Here is a 6,058-nt window from a genome sequence, read left to right as displayed (position 1 = left end):
CCTTGCCAAGTGAATATTCCCTGTGACAACTTTTAATGGCTACACAGGTATTTTGTTGTTTAACATCTCTGTGCATAGAACTGAGGGATCGGAGGGGGGGGGGGCGGGGGGGAATCATGTCACCGTGTCAATTAAAGCCACTACATTTTCTCTAACTTTAGACCAACAATTATTCATGTTTCTAATTTTCCTTGGTTTGCTCCCTTGCTTTTCCCCAAACTTTCACCTCTTCCTATGATCCCTTTCCAGTTGCACCCCTTTTACTCTGGGCAGATAAACTATTCTGTTTCAGTGATAAAATAGAAGAAATCAGATGATCAACCTCAATGATGTCCTTTCCTACCTACCCATTTTTCTACATCTAATCCCTTTCTCATTCCTTTTCTTCTAACCTCAGAAGGTAAGGAGTCCTTCCTTTAGTTCTAGACCAACCCTCATCCTCACTTCCTCTATATGAATCCCTGCCCCAACCCCACCTGAGTTCTTCCTGCCTCCTCCTATCCTACCTTCTTACTTCTCCTCTCTCTACCCTTTCTTTCGACCTCTCACCCACTCTTTGTTCCTCCTCTCTTCCCTATTAACATGTCCAAAGCTTTCTTCAGGCTAAAATCACACGCCCTTACCCCCCTAGCAATTGTATAATTTCTCTCCTCACTTCCCATTCATCCCAGGATGCACTGCATTTGAGCTTCTGCCTCTGCTGGTCTTCTGCACTTGCCATGGTCACCCACCAACAGCCAATGGCCCACTCTGGAGGGTAAGTCCTCGTTCCTGGTTCATAGCCCCCTGCTACTGATGAGTCACCGGGAGCCTTCCTCCTCTTGCTGAAAGCTCTGTCCTCTTGGCCTCCATGACTCTGACTCTACACTCTCCTGGTCAGAACATTCTTCTTCCTTTTGCTGGCCACCCTTCCTTTGGCTAGTCCAAAATGTTGCTGTTCCCTGTCCCGTACTTGCTTTTTGTCTATTGTTTCTCCTGACGTGATCTTATCCTCTTTCATGTTCCCAATTATAAGGCTACAATCTCTTGTCTAAAACCCTTGGGGCCAGAGCCCCACCTCTGCTGGCCTGCCCTCAGCTCCCCACCACACCAAAGAGCCAGTTCGGGAACCCCACACTGGTGGGCATCGAGCAGGAGCCCCCCAACAAGCTCTAGCCGGGCGCCTCAATGCCGGAGCAGAGCAGGGTTCCAAGCCTGAGGAAGACGTAATCTTGTGCCGGCCTGCCCACTTCACTCTCTGGCCCTGCTGGTCTCTCAGGACTGGAGACACTGGCCTTTACTGCTCAGCTAAGGGTTCCGAGGACTCTCCTTTCTTTAGCCCCGTCCTGAGGAGTGAACCCAGGGTGCTGTGACACCTGAAGGGAGTGACGAGCAGGTGGTCAAGGCACCCGAGCAAGAGCCCTCAGGGGCCTCAGGCGGAAGAGTGAAACTGGAACCATCAGGGAACATGAGTGAATTTTGGCACAAACTGGGCTGCCGTGTGGTAGAGAAACCCCAGTCGAAGAAGAAGAGGAGACGGATCAATCGGACCATGATCGGGGAACCAATGAATTTTGTCCACCTGACTCACATTGGCTCTGGGGAGAGGGAGGCTAGAGATGGACTTGCCATGACAGGTGCTGTTCAGGAGCAGATGAGAGCCAAGGGAAACCGAGACAGGCCGTGGAGCAATTCTAGGGGCTTGTAGCTCCAACAGGAATGTTTCTGCTGTCTGAAGTCTCCACTCTGTGCCCAGCCCAGAAGAGATGCTGCCTCCACCCGATCCTCCGAGAACCAGTGTCCTCAAGGCCCCTTTTTTTCCTTCTCTGCCTGATAGTGCCTCAAAAGGCTTGGGAGCTGGACTCCCTCTACTTCCTCTGGCTGTAGCCCCTCCTGGAGATGGGGTCAAGGCAGCAAAACTGACCAAGTAGCTACTGGCTGGCCAGAGGAGCTCAGCTGAAGCCCTGCACACTCTCAGATCTGAAACAGGAGTTTCTGGAAACCTGGAATGAGTTCCCTCCTCCTGAATGACAGTCTGGGTGCCACCAGTTTTTAAACTATTCGCCTGGAACTCCTTGAATGGCAGGTGGGTGACGTTACCAAGCTGGAGCTGGCTTTGCTGTGAAGCTCCCTATCTCTATGCCCTTCTCCTTCCTTCTGAATGAACTGAAGCAGACGTCAAGAAGGGGCTGGGAGGGTGACCACTGCCTAGTCTACTCTCTTTAAATCTCAGAACTTAAGCTCACAGGTCTTCAATATCTCTCTGCTAATGTCAGCGTCTTTCTCTAGTTAGGCCTCTGATCCTGTTTCTGTAGCATTGCTAGCTCCCCAATATCTTTCCTTTTTAAAAATTAATTAAAATTAAATTTAAGATGCATTCTCTTAATTACCCCCACCCTGCTACTACCTCCATCCTTACCCTCATTCCTGTTAGAAACCTTATTGTTTCCCATTGAATACGACTTAAGGTAAGAAATGGATCTTACCCTGATGACATTCCATTTAGGTCTTGGGGACCTGGCCTGCCCTCTGTTAACCTCCCTGCTGGCCCAGGTGAGAGGAGGAAGAGAAGGAAAAGGAGGAAGAGAGCTGGAGAGAAATCCAGATGGCAGCGAAACTAGGAGTTATGTCTCAGGTGGACTTCCTTCCTGACCATGGAGGATGGAAGGTGGGGAGATAAATTGGTTGAAAACAATCATCTGGGAGTTTAGGACTCTTACAATCCTCACAACCTGGGAGCAGGGAGACAGAGAGCAAGGTTTCTCATTCTTGACACTTTTGACATTTGGGGCTGGATAATTCTTAGTACTGGGGGACTGTCCTATGCATTGTAGGATGTTTATCAGTGTCCCTGGCCCACCCTAGTTATCACACCCCAAAATGTCTCCAGACATTGCCAAGTGCCTCCCAGGGGGCAAAAGCGCCCCAAACTGAGAGCCAGTGCTCTAGAATCAACATAGTTTTCTCTTAAGTGATTTTTATCCCCCACCACACTCCCATCCCATTGTTCGTCCTAAGCCTGAGCCTTGATGAACTAGCCCCCCTGTAAAGTAGGCTTGATAATCTCCAAACAATTCTTTATTGATTGTGTTGCTTGTGCTTGCATGGGTTGCTTGTGATGGACAGGCTTCTCCCTTCTTGCTTGGTGGAGGAGGGGTTCCTACAGTGGTGGGATTGGGGAAGGGAGGGAGAGAAAAGCAGTAGAGCCATAGACACCCCAGCACTCTTCTTCTTGAATTTGAAGCTCTATTTCTGTGTCCTAGCCCTGGAACCAGACACAAATAAGACTCAGGGAGTTTTGTCTGAAGAACTCCCCACCTGGCCGAAGAGTCTGCTTTGGGTGGGAAAGTAATGGAGGAGCAGGGTCTTCAGGCACTTTCCGTTTTCTCAGGTGTGTTTTGTCCTGCCCCCTTCCTTGCAGGGAGATTAGGAGGCAGAACAGGACAGATGAGCTCCTGCCTGCTCTGTGTCCAGAACGCAGGGGTCTCTCAGTAGCTCAGTAACAGGAAGCATAATGGTGGTGGGTCAGGATGTGGGAATGAGGATCCACTCTGCTGATTCCTCCACCTATGAAGTTTGCCCCCACCTACAGCGACTGAGGTTCTAAGTTTTTCAAGTTTCAGTGTATTTCCTAAAGTGTTCCAGGGTCTAGGATTGCTCATAGAGATAGCATTCCAAATCTACTCTGTGCCAGCCAAGCTAGTTGCTCTGAAAGTAGTTCATCTTGTTGCCCCAAAGTAGCTCAATCGCATGAGGGTTTTACTAGATCTAAAGGGTTGACAGGATAAGGTAGAAAGATGGGCACTCCAGGAATCTGGTCACCCTGATCTTTAGCCTTATTCTTATGCCAATTCTTTGGACACAATCTTTTCTTTTGTTCTCTCTTCTTTAGCTACCTTCTCTTATGTGTGTGCTACCATCACTTTAACAATATCTAGAGTGATGGAAATAGGTTTGAGAGTCATAATTTATATTGAAAAATTGTTGGACTTCTAAATATACTTTTCAAATAAAAAGTTTAAGCAAAAAGCCTATATAATACAATAGAAACATGTAAATTGACTGTCCCTCCGCTGTGCTCACCAGCCAATCAGGAGTGAGTATGCAAATTAACCCAACAAAGATGGCGGGTTAATTTGCAAACACAGGCGCCAGGTGGAGAGCAGCTCCCTCAGTCACTCCCCCCAAGCCGCTGGGTGGAGAGCAGAGTGGGAGAGCCAGAGGCTTGGGGGGATGTGGCTTTCACGGTCACTCCCAGCAGCACAAATTCTGGGAATAGTAGTTCTGATGGCAGCCCCAGGACCAGAAGCAGAAGCCCAGAGCGTGGGGAGCACCAGGAATGCTGGGAATCATAGTTCTGGTGGCAGATGGATCTCCTAGACCAGTGATGGCGAACCTATGACACATGTGTCAGAGGTGACACGGGAACTCATTATTTGGTTGATTTTTCTTTGTTAAATGGCATTTAAATATATAAAATAAATATCAAAAATATAAGTCTTTGTTTTACTATGGTTGCAAATATCAAAAAATTTCTATATGTGACATGGCACCAGAGTTAAGTTAGGGTTTTTCAAAATGCTGACACGCTGAGCTCAAAAGGTTCGCCATCACTGTCCTAGACACTAGAGCAAAGTGAGCCTGGAGCAAGTTACTGTTCCAGTGGGGGATGGAGGGAAAGCAAAGGTGAGAGACATATGTAAAATCAGAGTGTCTAGGAAAAATTAAAGGGAAGATATCCTAAAACTTCCAGGAAATTCCCACCAATGAAGCAAAGAAAAAAAATGCCTCTATTCTGTGAGCAACAAACCAAACTGGGTTGGGGGTCTCAGACAATTTGCTCATATGATTGCAAAAACAGACAGAAACTCCCGGATTGGAGAGGGCTCCCCTGAGGGCTCCCAGATTGGAGAGGGTGCAGGTCGGGCTGAGGGACCCCCACATCCCCCAGTGCACGAACGTCGTGCACCGGGCCTCAAGTAAATAAATAAAATCCTGGGGCCAGATGGCTTCAGAATCCAGAATTTTTCAGATTTTGGAAAGGTAATAAAGCCCATATACTGAAAATTACATACTGATCCCAGTAGAGTCTGGGATAGCACTTCCTAATCAAACATATGAATATTTCTGTAGCAAAACACAGAAATATTCACACTAAGTAGAATTTTTAAAGGTGCTATAAATAGTACATTCAGTTCAACTTTTGGTGTCAGATGAGGACAGGTTTTGCCACCAACTACATTTTTAAAGGTTTTTAGATGTTTTATTTTGTTTTGTTTTTTAATTTGAAAATTGCAAGTAAGGGATTGCAGATCACTACCACCCCAGTGCTGATAGAACACCCACATTTTTATTTCCAGGTCACAGCTCTCTCTGGAGCTTTAGGCTTAGTTGACCAAAAGCCTGTGAGATAAAGCTACCTGGCTGTGTTACAGACATAACAAACTCAACTTACCCAAAATCTAAGATAATCCCCTCTCTGGTCCTTAGAGAAACAGACTCTGAAACAGATATCTATGTACAGGAGATTTACTGGGAGTGCTCTAGAGTACAGCACCTGGAAGCTGGGGAGGGTTGGGGAGGGGGGGTCGGAATTAGGCACAAGGAAAAGTTGAAGTGTGATGCAGAAGAAACAGAGGCTCTGGGACTGGAATGGCCCTTCAGAGTTTTCCTGGATTGAGAAAAGGGAGCCTAGTTTTTGTGCTTCTGCATTAACCAATCATTGATTGCTGGCTGCCGCTGCAAGGGGGCATAACCTTGAGCAAAGTAGCTCCCTTGGACCAAAGAAGACAGCTGTGGGCCATCAGCTGCGATTATTCCTGGAGGCTGGTATTTTACACCTTGTCTTCAGGAAGGCCTGTTTGACTTGATTTTCCTTGGGAGATGTGAGGTTGCTAAGCCACAGTGGAGAAAGGAAGAAAAGAAGAAAAGAAAAAGTCATATACTTGTTAGTAGCACTGCTGATCTCCTGGCTCCCAGTCCAGTATCTTCTCATTTATACATGCTAGCTCCTATCAGAGCACATTCTATTAACTAAGCATTACAACCATCTCCTTTCCCAGAAGAGTACATCTTCCTA

At 47.1% G+C, this 6,058-nt stretch overlaps 1 pseudogene; it reads left to right on the top strand.

Moving 5' to 3' along the window:
* The first annotated feature begins 1,426 nt into the window (after window positions 1–1,426).
* On the top strand, window positions 1,427–1,839 carry LOC102431817 (annotated as a pseudogene).
* Window positions 1,840–6,058: the final 4,219 nt, after the last annotated feature.

This window comes from Myotis lucifugus, unplaced genomic scaffold (assembly GCF_000147115.1).
Source record: "Myotis lucifugus unplaced genomic scaffold, Myoluc2.0 scaffold_308, whole genome shotgun sequence".
Classification (NCBI taxonomy): Eukaryota; Metazoa; Chordata; class Mammalia; order Chiroptera; family Vespertilionidae; genus Myotis; species Myotis lucifugus.
This window is presented reverse-complemented; position numbering and strand designations above follow the sequence as displayed.